The 23947-nt window shown below is 38.4% G+C and overlaps 1 protein-coding gene across 4 annotated transcripts in view; it reads right to left on the bottom strand.

Moving 5' to 3' along the window:
• Window positions 1-23947, bottom strand: part of Ppn (Papilin) — a 191591-nt gene that overhangs the window by 21646 nt on the left and 145998 nt on the right. The window lies entirely within an intron of this gene.

The following is a 23947-nucleotide window of genomic DNA, read 5'->3' as shown; positions in this document are numbered from 1 at the left end:
GAATTCAGAAGCCAGCAACCGAAAACAGGCGCTTTGTAAAAGCAAAAGACGGTAATGGTGCAATGTACTTAATCTATATACATATGATATCCAGCTCTACTACACATATGTGCGTACACGCAGCAGAGAGAGACGCACAAACACATGCATATATATTATCTGAGATGCTCCCAAAAGTAGGCAATCATATTTGGAAGTATCACTCACATATACACGCGCATGGACTATGCGAAACGCTATAACAATCGTGCATCTGTAGTTATAGCTGAGAAATTTATAGCTGGTAGTAAATTCTAAAAATGAAACGCCTAGAAGTATGCGAACGAGGAGAGAGACGAGAATATAAAAGGAGGTAAAGCTGAGAATCGGAGTGAGTTTGATTTAAGCACGCTATCTGTCGAGAAGTAGAAGTGTTATTATGAAGTACTTTAATAAAGGCCATTTTGCATTATTGAATAGTGGAATTATTTGTTCAACAGTTTAGTGATTCGAACGTTAGTAGAAGGTTGCAAATAAGCGTATTTTCCCAAAATTCGTTACAATTGGTTTCAGAAGTGGGATTGTTGAATAAAATCCGAAGATTGCGAATACAACTTGGACATGGCAAAATTGAGTGAATTGAGGATCCAGCAACTGAAGAAAGAGTTGGAGAGCCGTGGATTGAATACAAGAGGCAATAAACTCGAACTTCAGGCACGACTACGAGACGCTATGGAGTCGGAAGGAATTAATGTGGACGGTGATGTCTTTCATCCTGATGGGGACGAGACAACAACAAAAATTTAAGAGAAAAACGAAACATCGCAGGCAGTTACCAGCACATACTTGAACATGATATTGGCTGCAATAACTGCTCAAACATCGACAGTGGCATCTCAACGGGAATCGCAGGAGACACGCTTAACATCCAAGATGGAAGCACAAGAGGCACGTATTTCAGAAATGTCTACACAGATAACATTCAAGATGGAAAGTCAACTGGAAGCTCAGGAGACACGTATAACATACAAGATGGGAACGCAACTGGAAGAACAGAAGACATATGTAGCATCCCAACTGGAATCACAAGAAGCACGTATTACAGAAATGTCGTCGCAAGTGTCATCTCAACTGGAAGACCAAAAGACATATATGGTATCTCAATTGGAAGCGCAAGAGGCACGTACATCTGAAATGTCGGCAGAAATTTTGGAAGAGGTGTCATCAAAACTGGAAGCGCAGGATGCAAAAATGGCTCAATTTCAGGCAGAAGTAGATGATTTAGAAGGTCGTATGGAGCAGATACAACTAAACCGCCCCGCTGTTTCAGCAAGCAATCCGAAGGTAAAAACTCCGTCTTTTGACGGCTCTGTTCCTTTCCAGGTCCTTAAGCTACAGTTTGAGAAGACCGATGCAGTGAACAACTGGAATACTGAAGATAAAGTTGCAGCTCTATTCGTAGCATTGAAGGGGCCAACAGCGGAACAACTATTAAGCATTGATGGCCGCTGTAAAACGACGTTACGGAAGCGAACACAGGAAACAAATCTACCAAATAGAATTGCAAAACCGCTGCCAAATATCTAACGAGACTTTGCAGGAGTTTGCTTCGGACATTGAAATATTGCCCCATCTTGCAAAAGCGGACGCACCCGTGGAGTAAACCGAGAGGGTAAAAATCCAGAGTTTTATAAATGGCATACGGGACGTAGAAACGAAGCGAGCGACATATGCAAAACCAAAACCCACATTCGCAGAAACGGTATCACATGCTCTGATTCAGGAAACACCGTCGCTTTTGTGTAAGCCAGTTTTCAAAGCACGCAGTGTGGAAGTGGAAAGGGCAGACAGGGTGAGCACAATATTGGAAGCGCTGAAGGGATCACATCAGTAAAATGATGGAGTTATGAATTGTTTCAAGTGCTGTAACCCAGGTCACATTGTACGTCATTGCAGCACCGGTCCTGGTAGTTCCAACTTGAGTGGCCGTAAACACAAAGCTGGAGGAGATGAGCCAGAGCATCTGGATCGAGAGCTAGCTCCAGCTGTTGAATGTCCTGTGATATCTATCTCGCAAATTCTCGCGCAGTCTTACCGTCAGAAGGAATGTGTATGGCAAAGAGTGTGTACTGACTGTAGATACGGACGCATCTCATTCCTTAATCCGATCTGATTTGGTCAATAGGAGAGTAAAGCCATTACCTGGAGCAAGGTTGGGTACGGTCACTGGCGAGTATAACCAAGTCCAGGGAGAAGTAATATGTGAAGTCTTAAATGGGAAGGTCATGGTTCTACACAAATTCATTGTGGCGGAGATCGTTGATGAAGTCATATTGGGAGAGGGCTTATTAGTTGACCATGGCATTAGGATCGATATGCTCACAGAGTATATTAATTTTGTTCCCATAACATTACCCCGCAACGGCATAAACTAATCGAGCTAGATATAGACTTCTATAATATATCAAAATGATCTGGGCGAAAAAATAAATTCATTTAGCAATGTCCGCCCGTCCGTCTGTCTGTTCGTAAACACGATAACTTGAGAAAATTTTTAGGTATCTTAATGAAATTTGGTATGTGAGTTCCTCGTCAAATTACAGCATGCAAAATTTTTGAATTACCTCCTTTTAAAAGTGGGCGTTGCCAAGCCTATTGTCCAAAATTTTGCTAATTTTCTATTCTGCGTCGTAGGGTCAACCCACCTACCAAGTTTCATCGCTTTATCCATTCATAATGCATTACGCACTTTTTCGGTTTTTTTAAATTTTTGATATCGAAAAAGTGGGCGTTGTTATAGTCCGATATCGTTCATTTTAAACAGCGATCTGAGATGAGCGCCCAGGAACCTACATACCAAATTTCATCAAGATACCTCATAATTTACTCAAGTTACCGTGTTTATGGACGGACGGACGGACGGACGAACATGGCTAAATGAATTTCTTTTTTCACCCAGATATTTTGATATAGTTTATGCCGTTACGGATTACCGTTATACGAACAAAGTTAATATACTCTGTGAGCTCTGCTCAGCTGACTACATTCTAAAGGAAAAACATTTTAAAGGAAATAAGCAGTTGTTAACGCTTTGTTCTTTGCCACCCGGCCTATAGATGGAATGTGCAGAATGACATAAAGTGCAGCCGTCCCGGTTTTTCTTTTGGTCTCTCGTAATTCTAAGCATTTATAGCCTGCATACCCGTTCTTATTTTTTGAGGCATATTCTTTTAGAATGGCTATTCACCAAAGAGGGAATCCATAATTTACGTTCGCTGTAAATACCCAGTAAGAGAGAGAGGGCGATAGAACCCACGTACACCCCGGGATTCTTTTACTTGCATAAAGTCCAACGAGGCTTTCTGCACTCTCCCCTCCAGCTTGAGATTCCACGACAACTTGATGTCTAGAATGATTCCTAGATATTAAATAAGATCACATATTTAAGTATATCCAGAAGCGCCCGATCCATAAAGGAGCTAATTGATGGAAGGCATTTTCCACTTGTTATAACTGTACGCCATTTGCGTAAGTCATTTGTTTGACGAGTCCCTCATCCACCCGCCTGAGCAGTTGGTTGATGAACAGCGTTGACAGCAGAGGTGATAACACTCCATCGTGCGGCGTACTCCTGTAAATTGATTTCGTAGCATCCGACCACCCTCATTGTGAAGTAATCTTCCTGCAATTTAACATGCAACCAATCCAACTGGTTATGACTGGATGTACTTCAACTCAAAATTTGTAGCATCGCTGGGAATGTACCATCTGAGCCCGGCGATTTAAGCTTCGATCTTGGTATCGGTCACCAAGACCGTCAATAACCGCTCCGTGATCGAAGGGTATGTGCTCTTCTGAATCATCTCCCTATCGGAAATATCTGTCGAAAAGCCCCTCAAGGGACTCTTCGCTATAAGGTGAATTTTCCCCGTTCTTTCACTTTATTTTTTCCTGGACTATGTTTGCCTTTGCTAGGACTTTCCTCAATTGCGCTGTTTTGCTGGACCACTTGATATACGCACAGAAACGTTACCATGAGACTCTTTTCGCCACGGAAATTTCACGCTTGTAGATCCACAACAGATCCCTATATTCGCCTCCTCGGCACACTTGACCTTCCGCAACCTTTGTTAGCTTAAACATTTTGTTTACCTGTTTTCTAAGAAAACGCAGCTCATTTCTCCACCATGGCGACTTTGGTTTTCCTCTGAGTATTTTCTAAAGGCAAGATATACGCAGTCATAAGCGTCTTTGTTGGGAAATTATTGGACTACTCAAGTTCGCCTACATTGCCAACTTCTTTAGGTAGTACCAGTTTTGTTTCTACATGTTTCTGGAATTTTTTCTAGTTCGTTCAGCTAGAGTTTCTAAAGGCTGATCCCTTCTCTATCCTCTTTAGGGGATGAACTTCATTGCAGCGAAGGTTGTTTTAAGATGTAGAAAGGTCATTGCCTTATTATTGTACTGCTGTTTTTTAATTTAGAAAAGTAATATTGCATCTACATATAAAGCCGAGCTCGAAATGAAAACCAATTTGATTTGCGCACAAAAACAATAACAACTAAAAACTAATAAATACGATAGAACAGTGCGTGCAGCTCACCCAGAATGCTAACATGAATATATTTATGCAATTAGTTGACCTGCATCAAATAAGATTAGTCCGGGATGCGTCTGGGAATAGTCGTGATAGTGCGATATATATTTCTTTTCTTGTTTTTCTTACGTTTGCCTTACCAATATGGTATTTTTTGTTGTTATGCTTTTTGTTGGTATCAAACATTTTGATTCAAGTTGCTTCTTCTTGATAATTTCCAAGGCGAATTTATACAAAGTAATGGCAAAGCGAATTAAGCCCAATTCGCCGTGCAGAAGAATCTCAAGTCAAAAGAAAGTTGGCATTGTATGGAAGATTACCAAGAAAAAGCAATCAGCTGATGGGATAACAGCACCTGGTATTTAATTCGCCTTAATAATTTCCAAACAACTTCTTTGTACAACAATATGTCGGACAATCGAAATCTATACAAATTTTCTTTTGATTTGACACTCACGTATTGGGTTGAATTCGCTTTGCCTTTTATAGGTATTGTTAAAGCCTGTGAAAACACGGCGCTCAGGACTGCCACGGAATGTCTTCCAGAAGACAGTGAGGCGAAAATACTCTCCATAAAGCAGAGATATGAAATATTGAACAAACAGGGCATCCCTACAGACATCTGATTGAAGAGGACTCGACGCAGGAACTTAAGAAGTCATCTACGTTAGCACAATGAAGAAATCCGGCATTTAAGAAGTCAGCCTTATGGAGATAAATAGCTTTAAAAGGCCCTCAGAGACATCCACACGAAGTCGTCGGATTATTATGCCAACAACTGCGGTGAACTACGTTCTCCAAAATAAATATCCTAAACTCGCAGTTGAGGTAAGCAACTTCCACAGGGAGACTTGCGCCACTCTAGTTAAATTTCAATCTGAATACGGGATAATGGGTTAAACTCTTACTTATTCAGATAGAACCCCGAAATATCCAATATATGACCTGCTTGAAACGTGTCGCCACATGACATCAACCATATTTTCTATTGCAGTTCGGAATCAATGCCTCTAACACCCTTACTTCTTTGTAACAATCCTGTGGAAACAACAAGTTTCCTCGGAGTCCCACTTGATCGAAATTGATGACAATTTGTGAGTGATCTCATTCATTGGATGGAGAAGCACTGCTGCGACAACAACAACTAGAAAGTCACGGCAGTGACATGTACACAATTAAATTTGTATTTAATAATAAAACTCCTGGCACCTGATTGGGGTTCTTGCTTTTGGTCGTCAAAAAAATTCTGATAACACTATGGGTACACTCAGTATATGTGAGGTCTTTTCATCTTGCCAGTCAACCTAACCTTCTCCATTTTTAAGAAAATTATTCCTATGACTAATGAAGCAAGGGTGCTCAAAGGATTTGAATAACGAAGCCAAACGACTATAACGTTAGTCAAAAGTACAACACCTGCCTTGCCGGAATAACAACAATAAACTCCGTGTTATTCTACCGATCGAATTGGTTGTTGTTGAGAGCCAGCCGGAGCCAATAGAGCCATTACGTAGGCACCCTAGATTTAAAGTGTGACTGAAAGCATTGCGAGGGAACAGAATTAGAACTACTACTGTCTCTTGGTGCGTTAGTTCAGAGCTAGTTCCGAACTAGTGCGATTTGTTGCTGGCAATATACACCCACTTATCCATACATAATAATATATTGACATTTTTATACAAAAGCAATTATTTACCATACTTTGTAGCATTAGTGCTTAGGATAACAAAATAACACAATTACAATAACAAACAAATGGCTTAGTAAATTTATTTATCTTTAAACATATTCAACCCATTGAAAGTATAAGGAATGCGTGCTTAAGATAAATATACATTCACTATATGAAAGATGCCCAGTCAACATTTTTGCTTGTTGTGCCGAGCATACACATAAAACATATATACCCATCAAAAATTGGCATAAGCTGTTTTAAGTAATATGGACAAGGCTCCAGTCTAAATACTGAACGTAAGCCCTACATTCGAATGATAATGTACCTAAAGAGATATTGCTGCTTAGCAGGTTGATGACAAACATCAAATGATCAAAAGAACCCAAAAGGAAGCTGTAGCTTAACATCGCAGTATCCGCGCTATTGTATGGATCCGAGCTGTGAACAAAATTACCTCAGACCCACTGTAAGGTACTAACTTTTGTTTTGTTCTTTGCTCTGAGACTGCACTCAAACAACTTTTTTCTAAAATGGGAATGATTTTTCGCCATAGAAATTTCTTTCTCAAAACAAAGGAATTTTTCAAAAAACAAGGAAACCCGTCTTTTATACATGAACATTTTCTTCAATTCAGGAAAGGTCAGTCACATTTTCCAGTTCTTAGGAAGTTTTTTTGTGAGTGTAGCATCCGATAATTGCACAGTAACGGGATTAGCCGTACAAGTGATATCCATAAAAATCGGTATAGATTTATTGGTACTGGAAACACGAGAGTTATAGGAATTAAGAATGCCGAAGGATCAAGAGCGCATGAAAATCGGTAACCAAGAAAGCAAGAAAGGAACGTTATGACTGTAGCAGGACCGCTTGAAAACTAAACAACCGACCAGAGAAATAGCGAAATTAATGACAGATGTTAGTTGATTCAAGTGGTTGCCAGTGCAATTGATAGCTCCTCCAATCAAATCGTCAACCTCACATACCCGTAGCTAGTCCTGCTTAGTTAGCTGTCGAGATTCTGATGACTCCAAGTTCCGCACAGAAGGAGAACGTTTGATAGCCTGAAAGGTTTAACGTGATTACATCAAATTATTTCCGGTTTTATCAAATCATTAATGCTGCTATTTTCTGGGACATGCCGGATCAATATCCGGCAAAGGACCATCAACATCGATAAAACTATCCAACACCTTTGGGAAATCTTCTTTTCGCTCTTAAAAGAATAATCAGACTGATGTAAAAGCATGAAGTACACCATAGGCACCACAAAACATGTCGGCGCAGAATAAAAACGACGAAATTCCTTAGTGCTTTCACGGGATGCGGATCAGCAAGATGCAACTTCTTTGAATGCTCGTAATATAGCCAGAACCGAAAAATAGTCGGGCAAAGCTTCGGCGTAATCACAGTCTATATGCTAAAGAGCGGATATGCGGAACCTGGGAAAACAGCATGATTTAAAATATTGTTACCGGGAGGCGCTACGACTCAAAAACGTAGTCTCACTAGTTCTTTAATTTGCTAATGATCTCGGTTTTCCAAAGATCTTATAAAGTAGTAATACCGGCAACGGTAATGATAGCTGACACGCCTATCGTAGAACCGTATCGCAGCGATAATATGATTCGAGAAAGTGAAATCGCTTCTTATTCAAAGCGAATCCATTGTGTTCACTGGGTATATTATAAACAGTCCATACACACACATACATATATGCTAATGCAGCATACATGTATATGTGTACGCTTATTTAGATGCTGAGAAATTTATTTTGTTTGCCAACAACTTGTTGCACTTTTACTGTACATCAGCAATGCCACGCCACCATAACCGCTGTCATTGCCATCAACAGACACACCAACAGCATCGTCAAAGTTGGTGCAGCTGCGGTCGACAAGTGTAATAAGCGCTCTTAGCCTAACAACTTCCACTTAATTAATTTTTATGGCTTCGCACGCTTCATAAACAGTTCAAAAGGCAAATAAATATGCCACGAAGAAGTGTCGTAAGGAAAACAAAAGCACACATATGTATCTTCATCTAGCACTTGATATTAAAATGTTTGTTTGCCTTTCATTAATGATATCTTGATCATAATATGGAATGTTGTTACTCATCAACAGCGATTGGATCGGTGGTAATGCGTTCGCTAACTCCCTTGCTTCATATGGATTTGGAATGCATGAATTTTACTTCATCATCAATATGTATTAATTGACGCTGGATTTTGGACGTTGTGTACAAAACAGGACAATCATCTCCTCTTGGCGATAAATGACTCCAATTAAAAAGACCAAGCAAAGTACCTAGTCCTACAACTGCCGAATTCCAGTGTCGAAAAGATTAACTTCAAGGCTAGAACATTTTCATTTATTCGCATATCTTGCGGTAGTGACTGGAGGGAAGAACTTTTAGGGACCTTAGTATTTTTATGTCCGATTCATATCCCAGGTCAAATAGACTTCACGCTTGTTGCTTCTAGATGTGACAGTTGGAGTCCTGATCTGGCAAGCACAAGGCACGAAGAAGAACCACCCCAATCGTTTCATCCTGCAACGCGAACGTCCTACATATGCTATAACTCACGAGGCCCAATTGAGTTGCGTATGGCGCCAGAAAGCGCCTACAGCACGTCTACAGTGTACTCTTTTTAGTGATAATACTAACTTTTATAATCTAATGTCGTGATGAACATGATTTTCGACACTTTTTAGCCTGGCGCTTGGTTTCCCACCTTTCCTGCTTAGTTGATTATATACTGTTCCTTCTCTTTTTTATATCGCTTAATCTGACACTGAGTCAGCTCATCCGCTGTTGTGTTATTGTCTATTCCCGTATGACCGGATACGAGATTACTTCTTGAGAATATGTATACTCTAACATATATCTAGAAGTATTACAGTGCGAGATTACAAATTTATTGTTAGCTTGGCTGTCAACATATAAGTTGACCCGACTGAAGTTTATGATATTTTTCTCTAGGGTTTCTACTATTTTAGTCACGGCTTATACTTCTGACCAGATTCATTTCTTCGGAGCCACCGGTGTACACGTTTATCGCCTCTTCCGCCATTTGAGCACATTTAAGCTAAAATTCTAGCTCTATTTTAGCTCCAATATCAACAGCAAAGCACAGGCGCGGAATCTGGTAGTCTCTTCGCCTAAAAGCGCTAGCACTCAAGTTGCCCCCTTTGTAACCCCGCCCCCCCTCAGGTCATCAGGTGCGGAATCTGGTAGTCTCTTCGCCCAAAAGCGCTAGTGCTCAAGTTCCCAAACCCCCCCCAAGGTCAGCAGGTGGAGCTTTTATAATGATATACGGTGCAAGTTGCCGAGGTTGTTTTCAGGTGTACCTTTATACTAAGCACTGATACCCCGTACAGCCCCTGGTTAACGTTACCGGTACATCCGATTCCAAATGCTCAGGCATGGTGGTAATTGGTTTATAGCCAGCGTCTGCGGCAAAGAGGATAATACCCTTCTCTGTGACGCTACCAAAGCATAAATAGTCTTCCCGAGCGATGTGAATCTGATAACCGATTTAAAGAGGCCTAATTTATAATAGAAAGTCGCCTTGTTGTTGTTTCTTTTTTCTAACTGCGCATATCTCTTCCTTTGAAGTCGCGACAAAACTTTTAGCCTTATATACTGGAATTTTGCGATAGCGTCCTTTTTTCTCCGTTCATCGCGAAATATCTGGTCTTAGTAGTTATTCTTCCATACTATCAGGAACCCCAGAGTGTCCGCAAGGTAAGGTACTAAATGAGTCAGGTCAAAATTGTCAGCTGAATGTTGAAATATGACCATATATCGAGGCAAAGACAATGAGATTTACCCCCCTTCCTCTGCTTCTTCTTGTACCGATAAGGGGACTCCCCTAAAAATTTAAGGAGTTTTATCGATGTTGATGGTTCTTTGTCGGATATTGATACGGTACGGTGTGAAAACTAGCATCATTAAGATATTAGGGCGACCCTCTCGGGAGCGATTTAATGTGACAACGATGGACCTTGCAAGGCATCTAACACAATCCTTCCGTATGGAGAGTGGGGTTCATTGCATTGGAGAATATATAAATTACTTATGTATTGGCATAAAGAGTCGCCCCAAATTCAGCGGTTTGTTCCGATTTATGTTAAACCTACAGAAACTTGGGTATCCAAGCAGAAAACTGATTTATCTGCCCCGTCTTACATGCAAACTAGGGCACATCTCCGTAAGCACTATGAGACGATTTGCATACAATAACACTGCCGTTTAACAAAGAAAAGTTTGACAAGATCCTCAGAATCATTCACGTACATTCGATAAATTCTTATGTCAAGCAATACTAGGTAATACCCGTGTTCAGAGTTCAATATCGAATTACTGCAGGAAAGTAGCCCATGCAGTCGCGGGTAACTCTAGCTCAACTTCATTCCAGATATAGTAATACGTTAGACTTTTACTTATCCATAATCAACACCGACTTATGTAACGCATATCATGCAGGTAATGTGTTCCCATATGACACCAACCATCTTTACAATTGCAACGTGGAATTAACGCCTCTAGTACTAATATGTATATAATTCAATCCTTTTAAACTGACACCTTCCTTGGATTTACTTTAGTGTATATGACAACTGAGTGAGTGATCCAACCTATAGGATGGGGCCAGGCACTGCTAAAAGAAGAAAAATAATGCAGGACTGCTTTTTTACCTTTCGAGCCTTAGGGTCTGTGGACTTTAATTTCCTCTTACCAAAGTCATGCTTTAATGGCGGGTATATTCAAGTCTCTAAGTCGCTGGCGTGATCCGCTGTAAGATGAGACATAGTAAACCTCCATGTTCCCCTAAGCCGAGTATGCTGGAGCGTTCGTGTTGCTGTCACCTCTCTTTCTGGAACGTTCCAAAGTACCATTTGGGTTGGTTACGTAAGAATCGTCCACGTTACTCCAGCGTCATAACCATAAACTCTTATGTTTATGTCCCCATCTTAATACGCTATTTATCTGCTCTTCTGAGACCCCTTGCATGCTTAAGAGTCTTTGTTATCGGTTATAGTCAATGATGCCAACAAAATTTCTAATTAAAGAATTAAACCTTCGAAATCACCACATAACAATATGAAGTATGTTTCTAGAACAAAAGGGCAACACTGGTCATGCATTTAATTTCCAAATAAGCAATTCTCGCTCTGTTTCATTACTAATTTCGCATGAAAATGTTATTAGGAATGACAGCTGTGTGTCACTATACTATAACATAGAACGCATGAAACAATGGAGTGCTTATTGGAATAACAATAAAAACAAAGACCGGAATTGCAGATACATACATAACCTCAAACATTTTGAGAATATCTAATATGTGGCAAACTGAATTTTCACATTCACTTGACATTATCATTTTTTGCAGCAGACCGCCCGCTGCTATTGGCTTTATTTTAGCATTAAGAGGCGACGAACTGTAACTTATTATTTCGGTTTAGATTTCTGCGATTCGTAAAATGTTTGCAATTTGTCACGTGGCACACACGCAGTGAGCAAAATTAAATTGGCAGTAGACCAATGTGGAATTTCTATGAAAAAACAAAAACCGGCAAAAGCCAAAATATTAATGTATGCAAGAATAAAAATAGAAAGAAAATATCAAAATTAAATAAATAAGTGTGTTAGCGAATTTCTGCAATTCCTTCATACATGCAATGAAATTTGTTTGATGTCATACTTGCATGCATACGCAGTTATAAACGTCACATACCGGTATACGTATACTTGCTGTGTACTGTGGGATATTTGCAGCAAGTTTGCCACAATGTCTGATTTCTAGTACCGAAAAGCTCTGTGGTATATACTTTGTAAATTGTATGTCGTAGTAAATTTAGAGAGCCCAAGTTCAGAAATAAGCGAACATTATAGGAAAGGAAAGGAACAGAAGGGAAAGGAAAGAAAGGAGCCAGACAGGGGAGAGGAAATGAAAGATTGAAAGTCAAAACCGAAGCCAGATCCAAACGAACGACGATTATCAATTTTTTATCGAAGTGCTTGTGATGTAGGAAGGATATGGGCGTGTTATCCATTTCTTATCAACGAATATTTTTTGACTATATGAAGGGCTCAGGACCAAAAAGATCTAAGTGACATTTTTTTTTAAATTGAGTTATACCCATATTTATATATTTAATATAGTGTCTATTTGTTGACAATGCGATCCAAGCCATTTTGGACATTTTAGTGCCATATATTTGCCAGGCCAAAAACGTACTAAATTTTATTGCATTAATAATTGGAGCCAAAAGGATCTAAGTGCGCTCCTCTAAGCAATAAAATTTAATTGCTCGGCCAAGAGAACATGCAGAATTTTTTCAAATATGCAGTTTTGTAGCCAGTAAGTAAGTTAATCTTAGTTTTGTAAAAAATTTCCCTAAATTTGGCAATTTTTTTCTTGAGTTATACCCCATAAGAATTTTTTAACGTAATTTTTTTATATGGAAAAAAGTCCTTATCCTCGTAAAAAAAAAATTGCCAAAAATCAGCGATATATTCTACGAACTTAAGTTTAGCACTTTATTACACTAAAATTAAACGGGCTACAAAACTGCATACTCGAAAAAATTCTGCATGTTCTTTTGGCCGAGCAATCAACGTTCGAAATTTTATTGCAATCATTTTTGGAAATTTTTGCAATAATTTTTGGAAATTTATAGTTATTTTCCATCTGCGGTAAACAACCTTTGAATTAGTTGACTAACCTGCATTCATTTAGACAGGAATCATTTCAAACGCATTTACCCAGAATTTACAATAAGTAATTTACATTAACCTTAATTATCTCAATTCAACGCGGATGTTACTTAGATCCTTTTGGTTCTAAGCCCTTCATATATATTTTTTTATGAAAACGTTATGAATGTGCCATACTGCAAAAAGGCAGTCAAGTGGAATCGGAGAAAATTGAATTTTTTATTTCGGAAATTTTACGTTTTTTCAAGTAAATATCAAATTTTAAATCATGTTTTATCCCTCAATGTAAACTTTCAATAAGTACTGGTTAAGGTAACGTATAAATTGTAGTCGCAGAAATTTGTTCACATTAAAATTCCTAAAAGGCAGTAAGCGAACTTTATTGCCTTTTTGCTGTGAACGGCTGTATAGATTTGCTATCGGAGCTTACAAATTGGTTATAGGCCTGGTATCTATTTGCTATCGAATATATTTCGATTTATAGTCCAAAAGAGATCAATAACTTATCGATATGTTAACAAAACGTTATTCATATACATATTTTTGTCGAAGAGTAACCAATTTGCTATATATAATATATATAATTATCGCTTTGCTATCGATTTTGTATAAAAAAATTTTCGATTTTATATCATAAAGTTATTAGAGTGTTATCGGTTTGTTACGAAATCGTTATCGACAACTCATCGGCTTGTTATAACAGATACCGATAAAGATTCAATATAAAACTGATGACACATCTGTTACCCGTCGATAGGAAGCCGATGAGAAATCTATTAGAGGCACCTTTTTGACTCTACTATAATAAGTTATCGACCAATTTCGCAAATTTAAAAAAAATATATGTGTATTTCTTTTTTTTGGTAAAAATTATGATGGGATACATGAAGTCTTTTTCGAGTTATGTCTTGAGTACGGTTGTAATGCCGCCATTCCAAGCAGAAACGAGTGGAAGAGAAACCCGGGAATAAGGGACGACGACATCCAAATATACACTGACGGCTCGAAGATGGAATCGGGAGTAGGGGCTGGAGTTTTCTCTGAGTCCCAAGATTTGTCAGCATCATTCAGACTCCCATCGCACTGCAGCGTGTTTCAAGCAGAGATCCTCGCAATTTGGCAAGCCTGCAAATCACTGGAGGGCTTGAATGTAGCTGGTAAAGTTTGCATCCTGTCGGATAGCCAAGCAGCGATAAAAGCGCTTTCTTCGCCATACATTAACTCAAAATTAGTGTGGGCTCGTAAGCGACTCATATCCCAGTTATCCACCAATCTAGAACTACGTGTTATCTGGGTCCCGGGTCATAGGGGGATATAGGGTAAAGAGAAGGCCGACGAGCTAGCACGCAGGGGCTCGTCGGAGATGAACGAGGAAATAACCAGTGTCGAAGTAGGCATACCTTTAGCAGTAGCCAAGGGGAATATCCAAAGCTTCTACTTGAAGAAAGCACACACAAAGTGGAATAACATCACCACCTGTACAATATCAAAATCCATTTGGCCAAACTATGATGGAAAGAGGACGAGAAGTCTTCTGAACAAATCCAGGGATAACATACGCAAACTGATAGCAGTCTGCACCGGTCATTGGGCAGTAGGTACGCATGCGGAAAAGATGGGCATTCCGTATAACGACTACTGCAGAAGCTGCAAAGATCCAAATGCCAAGGAGGCAATAGAACACTTTATGTGTAAATGCCCGGCTCTAGCTAGAGCCCGGCTAAGGTTCCTTGGAAACCTGTTTCTAGAAGACCTCAGAGGGATATCTGTGATAGTAATCCCGAATATTTTTAATTTTATCAACAACTCTGGCTGGTTGTAATACATTAACCGTAACATTCCGTAGGTTTTTAGACGAGTTACATGACATCAAAACGGCTTTAAATAGCTCCTTGGGCCACCAGGGTCGCAGCCATTTCACCTACCTACCTCGAAGAAGTTTCTCCAGGACTCCAACTTAGCCCTCCTTAATTATGACTCATAGATACATAACATTGGGAGTCCTCAGTCTGGTTTTAGTTTACTCCTCCTGTCATCGTTAAAACGTCGTATACTGGAAGCCTCGACGCCGTGTATTATCCTAACTGGCCACGATGGATACAGCGCAACGTTCCTCCCTCTCCCTGCTCAAAGGGGTTGCCTGCGCAGTTCACAGCTTCTTCAACCCAAATTCCAAACTCACATACTTCACATACATAATAACTTAATATCCGGAAAAGGACCGTCAATAAAACTCACGAAAAGAGGGCAGCCCCCTCCGGGAAGTTTACGGTTTTCATATCATATATCGTTTGGCAAGCACTACGAGTGTATTTCTACCATGAAAAGCTTCTCAGTGATAACTCATCTGCCTTGTAAATGCCGTTCGGAGTCGGCGTAAATCTTATAGGTTCCGTCCCACCAATTTGTAAGAAAAATTTAAAATGAGCACGACGCAAATTGGAGAGAATCTTTCATAAAATCTCTTTCGAGATTATCGCGCCTTGTATTGATTAACTTTTTAACCACAATAAAGTTGCCAATTTTGTGCGCCTGGGATATTTAAATGCGATTTTTGCGAAGCACTGCTCATCAAAGAAAAATTGGATGAACTTGTAGTTGGAGAAGGTGTGCTCCGAAAAAGCTTCCATCCTGATATCAGAGTAAACAGATCTTCCGAAACAAGGGTGAGGTCGAACACCATCTCCATAACGTCAGTAATGAAAGTAGGATAATTATCTGATATACAAATACATAAACTCTCGTTGAGAGAAAAGGGGTAAATACCCGATAAATTGGTTATATGTGGTAAAATTTGGTAAATACCTAGATATTTACCCAAAAGAAGATTTGTCCTATAGATACTGGTGGGTATTTATCCATTGCACTATTGGTTGAATTCGTTTTAATCTGTAATTCAGCGTTTTTGAAAAATCTGAACTCCGTAATGCATGCCGTTTTTTTTAGTTTACCCAGCAAACATTTTAAGTCAAAAACAAAGCGCGAAAAAAATATCTAAATCGGAGCATTTACAGTCGTTATGAGCTAATTTGTGGGGCCGGAATTAATGTGTATGCATTCTAGCAATAGGCGTCCTATATGAGCCTGTTAGCATATATCATTTCAGCCTAAATAAGAGTCCGATATGGATCATAAGAGGATTTTAAACAGCTCATATTTAGCCTCTACTGGAACTCTTTCTGACATTATTCATAGCTTTAATGCACTCTCATTTTATGACACCTAATTGGGCTATTTATAATGCATCGTCAGTGCTTATCGGAGACATATAAGGTTTGAAATGCCAACACAAAGCGCGGCAGTTTAGGCGGTCACATAAAAAGAAATCAAAATATTTGTATTTTTAAGATTTAGATGACTGTGGAGAAGCGTCCATGAGCGGAAAAACTTCGATTACAACACAAAAAAGTAATAGCAAGGGTAACAATAATGTACAAATGTAATTACTTTTTATTAAAATTTAAAATTCTCGTAATAAAATATCAATAATTGTAAAATGGGTGTGACACCTACCATATTAAGTAGAATAAAATGAAAAAGTTCTGTAGGGCGAAATCAAAAGCCCTTGGAATCATGGCAGGAATACTGTTCGTGGTACTACATATATAAATAAATTAGCGGTACCCAACAGATGATGTTCTGGGTCACTGTGGTCCACATTTTGGTCGATATCTCGAAAACGCCTTCACATATACAACTAAGGGCCTTTTAAAATCCTCATTAATACCTTTAATTTGATATACATATCGTACAAACACATTCTAGAGTCACCCCTGGCCCACCTTTATGGTGATATCTCGAAAAGGCGCCCTCTTATAGAACTAAGGCCCACTCCCTTTTAAAATACTCATTATCACCCTTCATTTGATACCCATTGAACATTTGAACACATTCCAGGGTTACCCTAGGTTCATTTTCCTACATGGTGATTTTCCCTTATTTGACAGAGGATGAAAGAAAATCGTTCCAAAAAACGTTGGTCTACAATTTGGTCGATATTTCCCAAACGAATGTGATAGGGAATTAAAAACCACTTATAAACCATCTACGAAACCCAACGAAACCAACGCAGCTAAGCTCTCAGCTGAGTATGTAATGTTCGGTTACACCCGAACTTAGCCTTCCTTACTTGTTTGGTTTAAACTGTTTTGTGATTTTTTTGTTCAAATACTTAAGAAATTTAAACCGAGTAAGATTAAAAAATCTCAATAGTAGTTTGAAAAGTTTCCAATATAGAAGAAAAAAGTTAAAAAAAAATTGCTTGAACCGAGTTGTGGTTTAAAATTAAGGCTCATAATTTTAACCATGTGGCAATTCTACCCGTGAACTAATGATGAAAGCTTCTGCTTTGTCTGCAAGGAACTCAAATGGGTGTGAATCCAAATATGAACTCTTTTTTGATTGAATATATTTTCTGTCATATTTTCTTCTTATCAGAATCCAGCCTCCAAATTCCAACTTTCGATAACGCAAACAGCTTAGCTACAACACTTTTACATAGGACTTAGACGGTTATTGGGGATGGAATTCTAGCTTTAACGAAGGCTGGAATTTAGAGGCAGCTTTTGAATGTCAGTACACGCTTAGTAAATATAAAGAGCTTAGCAAGAAAATCAATGTTTACATGATACCTTATTCCAGAGAAACAACTAAGCAAATTAATAAAGTCGTTAGAAGCAAAACTTATGGCCTCAATATTTTGCGAAATCAACAATGACAAACATACGCAAATCTCACAGTACACATTACCACATGGTAGGTATTTTGTCAATATGAATAAAATTTGAAACAACAGCCAAATAGTTTTAGCGCATTTGTTTAACTCGGCGCCACACCAACTTCCGTGCGGCGTGATTTAGATGTTTGCTTACATGGCTACAATCAATTTTTCAAAACATTTGCAGCTCATTTTCTATTTTGCTGTCGTTTTGATTTCATTTTACTTTTTTTTTGCCGCTACCCTCCTATTGTGCTCATATATTTTCTTATAGTAATTCAACTATCTTTTACCGCCTTTCATCTTCCCTATTCAATTTAGCGGACACAACCTAAACGGACATAATTTAGTGCTTTGAAAATTTTTTTTATTTGTCGCTGAGTTGGCGCAAATGCGAAACCATTTATCTAAAAAAATATGTGTTTACAAAAAACAGTTACTGTTTATAGAGAAAAAAAAAAAAAAAACAAAAAAAAAAACCAACCAAAAGAAAACAGGCGCGCGTAACAAAAACTAAATTGCAGCATTGGAAATGATCAAACCCCAAATCATTTAAAAGGAGAAAAAAAATGTCATGAAAAAACAAAACCAATTGGGGGCGCAACGCAAATGTGACAAATTACTGTCCACGCATTGCTGAAATTTCCTTAATGGATAATCTCGGCTATTAGCAAGCTGTATTCAAGAAGCTCGTCAGTTAAAAGGAATTGAAATTTTACTTAACCTTAAAAAAATTGATATAATTTGCGAAGCGCATTATCATTCACCCGAAAATGTTATGTCATGTAGCTAACGCTCCTCTATGTTTCGAGATCTACAACGAAACGACTTCAAATTCATGGGCTCAGGAGCGCTTAAGTACGATGCGTGGAAGGTATTAAATAAACAATAAATGAAGCAATAATATTATGTAATGCAAGTTCGCACATCCGCCGTGCGGCCGCCGTGTTGTGATGGTAGCATGCTCCGCCTACCAGACCGAAGATCCTGGGTTCACGCCACAGGCAAAGCAAAATAAAAATTTTAGAAACAAGTTTTTTCAATTACAAAAGAAAATTTGTCTAAGCGGGGTCGCCCTCGGCAGTGTTTGGCAAGCACTACGAGCGTATTTCTGCAATGAAAAGCTCTCAGTGAAAACTCATCTGCCGTGCAGATGCCGTTCGGGGTCGGCATAAAAACAAGTAGGTCCCATCCCGACAATTTGTAGTGAAAATTTAAAAAAAGGAGTACGACGCAAATTGGAAGAGAAGCTCGGCTTAAAATCTCTTGGGAGGCTGTCGTACCGTACATTTGTTTTATGTTCTCACATCAAGAACTGTCTCTTTTAAGGCACTTAAATTGTAAATCTTCAGTTTTCAGAAAAAAAGTAAGAAAGTCTTAGTTCGGGTGAAACCGAACATTACATACCCAGCTCTGCACTTGAAATGCTGTTGTTGTTTGCTTTGTGTGGTTAATTGTATTATAAGGCTGCGTAATACTGTTTTCACACAGATACTTAATGATCTCATTTCACCTTCTAATAAAATCGTAAATTTTTTGCTTTCACACAGAAGTAACTGCTCGATTAGTATGAAGGATGAGACAGACAATCATGGCGGAACGATACAAGGTGGCAGCATGGTGACATACCTACAAACAAAAAAATTCCATGTACTTGTAAATTCGATGGACAAATGTCAAAATCGTACTGCGCCGGTAGTTTATGTATCAAATCAAATAAAAAAGGTTATAATCAGCTGTTCGATGCGTCCACCTTGTATCGTTCCGCCATGTAGACAATGACATTTACTTTGACAAATGACATTTTTAAGCACTGAACACACCAAAAACTAAGAAGCGGAAACGGAAGCGGAACGCTGCCAACAGAGTTGCATTGTGCTTTTGACTTCATTAGGCATTCGATTAGCTACTAATGAAATAATTATAGATTCCAATTTTGTAGGGAAGATTGAGCTCAATAAGCGTCTTAATGTAGAAACTGCCTTTATTATTCAATAAGCCGTCTGTGTGAAAACAGTATAGTAATACATAAATGGTTCTATTCTGAGCTCATTTTCGTTCAAACGAAGCAAGAAGGATACAGAGGCTACCACCAATAAACTTAAGCGTGTTTAATACAGCTTAACAGTTATAGCTACAAAGAAAATGTGTATGCCACATTTCGTTCGGGTTGGGAAATTTTTTTCGACTTAGGCCATTGAAATTATTTCGGAAAGAGTAACAGAAAAGAGGCGTGCCCATTTTCAAATTTGTTTAAGTTTTGTTCATAGCTCAACCATACCACTACTGATAAATACCGTAGAGTTATTGCAAACTTTGTTAAGGTTTTACCTTTAGAAAAGGTGGGCGTGGTCTTTAACCGATTTAGATTATATTCACTAAGTCTATATAACTTGGCAATGAGTGTCACTGCCAAATTTCAATGTAATACCTTTAACGGCGTTTGATTTACGGCTTGTTAAACTTCCAAATTTTCTTCTTCTAAATGTGAATGGTGCCACGGCCATATTCCAAAATTTTTTGGAGTTTATGTTTTGCTTCATAAAACCAATCCACCTACCAAATTTTATTAGCTTGACGGTATTACTTTTTTAATTATCTAATTTTTTTCATTTTTCTAAATTTTCGATATCGAAAAAGTGAGCGTGGTTATCGTTCGATTTCGCGCATTTTCAATACCAATCAATTCTAGGTCGAGATATGTCAAGTTATCATGTTAACGGACGGACAAAAGGACGGACGGACGGGCAAGGCTTAATCAAATTTTGTTTCGATACTGATGATTTTGATATATGGAAGTCTATATCTACATATATCGATTCCTTTATACCTGTACAACCAACCGTTATCCAATCAAGTACAGATGGGTATAAAAATGTGAATACCATGTACTCGTGATGTTCTTTGTGTAAATATAAAGCCATACCTCTAGAAAAATTGTATTTTTTTTTATTAATTTGAGCTCTCCCAGGGCCCTGCAAAAATCGTTGGATCATGTGGTCCACTGGAGTACTTACCATTATACTCCACTGTAATGCAGCAATGGACCAACTCATGTTTCTACACGAACATATTGTAAGCCGATCATTGCTCGTTTTTAACGATTGTAATCACTGCACGATGTTTATTGGACGGTGGGTACTCCATGGATTACTCTGATGTAATGCGGAGCTGGAGTATATGGTCCCGTCCTAGGACATCGCAATGTTAATTGGACCATATTTTTTGTATGAATTGTGGTTAATTTTGAAGCACTCGGTTGGTCCATAGTGAGTACTCCATACATGCAGGCATGGAGTACTCGCGATTTTTGCAGGGGGATTGCAGTTAAACCACACAAAGGTAACTTTTGGAGACGATTTTCGTCGGCTTTTGTATCGGTCATAACCGATACTGACTAATTATTGTTTTACTATCGGCTTATTTTCGATAGCGACTTATTACCGGCGAGGAATCGCTTTGTTGTGGTCTTGCTATTACCGAGTCTTCAGCTTCTAATTGGTTTCTTCTCGACTTGTTAGTTGCCGATTAGAGATGTAGAGTCGATTTTGTATTGAAGTTTAATCGGTATCTGTTTCAAAGCAAATCGTTGAGTCATCGACAATAAAAAGATAACACGCCGATAGCAAATGAGTAACGATGCGACAAATCACTAACATTTCAATAACAAATCGATAGCTTTTCGATGACTAGTCGATAATAAGCTGATAGCAAATCGATAACACTGCGATTAAAAATCAATAACTGTTTGATAACGAATCGACAGTTTTTCGATAACAAGTCGATACGTTTTTTGGCAGCATGTCAATAATTTTTAAATAAATGGTTTATAACGTTAACATCGATAACACATCGATGAGTTTTCGAATTTTAGGCCGAGCTCCACTTCGAACTTGCTCCGTGCTCCTTTTTTAATTTTCCCCTACAAAAAGATGGGACGGGACTTACATGTTTTATACAAACCACTGGCGAAGGCCGACTCCGCTTGGATAAAGCTTTCTCTAATCGAAAAAACATATTTCAAAATTTTGATGTTACTTTGCTTGGTACGCGAACCCAGCTCGTTCGGTTCAAAGTGATCTTTTTGATAACATATTGTTAAATTTTCGATAAAGAATCGATAACTTTTCGATAACATGTCAATATCTCTTTGATGGCAAATCGATAACATGCTGAAAACAAATTGGGTACACTTCGATAAGAAACCGATAATTTCTTGATAACAAATCGCTGAGTTTTCGATAGGAATTCGCCAATTTTTAACAATCTAATCGGCAAACCTTTTGATATCAAATCGAGAACTTTTCGATAGATATTTGACAAATTTTCAATAACATATTTACTTCAGATTAGTTAAAAAAAAACGATAGTTTTCCGATAGCAGATCGATAAATGCTCGATAACTTTTATGTAATAAATAAATAACTTTGATAACATATCGATACATTTTTGATAAGTAATCGACAATTTTTCGATAACAAATCGATACGTTTTCGATAAAAAACCAATAGGTAAGAATGAACTGGGAGGTCAATAAAAACCTAATATAGGCTGAACGTGTCCATAGCGTTACCAGAATTTCTTTGACGGCCAAACACAATAACTCCAATCAGCTGCCAGTACTTATGTTATAGAATAACTCCGTCCTCCTGGCAAACGCTAGAAGCTTTCTAGGACCTAACTTAATTGCTGTGTGAATTTCTGCTGCTTTCTTCACGGCTATTATTTCCGCCTATAAGACACTACAGTAGTCTGGCAACCTTTATGATCTACTTATTTCTGAATCGACACAGGAAACAGCAGAGCCGACTCATTCCGTTAATTTGGAACCATCGTTATACACGTGTCATTTGTGTACCCTGATCTCAACCCTCCGACTCAATTATAGCTTGCAGTTCTCTCTCGAGGCTCCATCACGGGACCATATATTCCGTTTTCCTGATATAAGATGGCGCTGTATTGCCATGAACACACGACCTGCACCAAAGCTGCCTTCAGACTTTAAGCCTTGCTGCAGTAACTAACGATATAGTTCTGGTCATAAATCAATGATAATCTGCATACCCATTCTAGATTTTTGGTATGGGTACTTTTTTGTGTGGCTGTCCACCAAACAATGAACCCATAGTAAAGTATAGGTTTGACAATTACCGCATATACCCTGGGGGTTCGTCCACGTGCATCTTAGTATCCTCTTGCATGCATAGAATGCCGCGGAGGCTTTCTTTGCTCTCTCCTCTACATGAATTTTCCACGACAACTTATTATCTAAGTACAAAGACTCCTGGATATAACAAACCGATAACTTGTGGATAAAAAGTCAGAAACTCATTGATAACCGTTTTTATCGGTTGAAATTTTATAACACTTCGATAACAAATCGATAGCTCGTCTATACTTAGTTGATAGCACACGTACATATAACAAACTGATAACTTGTCAATAAGCAATAGATAACACTGCTATAACCCGTCGATAACAAACCGATAACTTTTCAAGAATAAACACTTGGATAACAAATTGATAACACTCCATTCGGTTTCAGTTCCAGCTTCGGTTTTGACTTCTAATGTTTCCTTTCCTCTTCCCTCCCTTTCCTTTCCTTTCCATTCCCGCCCTTTGAGCCCGAATACCAATGTTCTAGGCGACTACCATACAACTATTGCTGACACTATATATCAAATTTAATTTGCAATTTGTCTGCAAATTATGCGGGAGCAAACACTTAAGTCGAATGTCATAACGATGCTTGCTTAGAAGGCAAGCGACAAGCTACAACAACAGTGACCGCAGCAGTTTCAACAGCATGCGCAACATTAATGTAGTATATTATAATAAATAATTTGATTGTTGTTGTTTTTAGGTGATGTTTTTTCAATTGCAACAAATCCACAAGATCAACAGCAAACTCTGCAACAAAAACTAATTGTTTAGCGTTAAGAATAGGTACATACATATATATCGCTTTTTCCTGAGCCTTTTTTATGCTTCAGTTTCATATACTTATTATTGTAGTTGTTATTGTGCTGCTTCTATAGCTGTCGCATAGCCAACACCTACTTAATTTTGTCAAGTGACACTTTATTGCTAACAATAAAAGCAATGGCAACAACAAAACCAACGTGTAGACAGCAGCAGCAACATGAATCCGCTACCAACAGTTTCAAACTTCTAAGAGTCCCAAAAGAAAATATAGAAAAAAAATATATGACTCAAAATAACAATGGCATTGGTGTTGTGTGCAAATTTCGCA

This window comes from Eurosta solidaginis, chromosome 1, assembly GCF_040869045.1.
Source record: "Eurosta solidaginis isolate ZX-2024a chromosome 1, ASM4086904v1, whole genome shotgun sequence".
Taxonomy (NCBI): Eukaryota; Metazoa; Arthropoda; class Insecta; order Diptera; family Tephritidae; genus Eurosta; species Eurosta solidaginis.
This window is presented reverse-complemented; position numbering and strand designations above follow the sequence as displayed.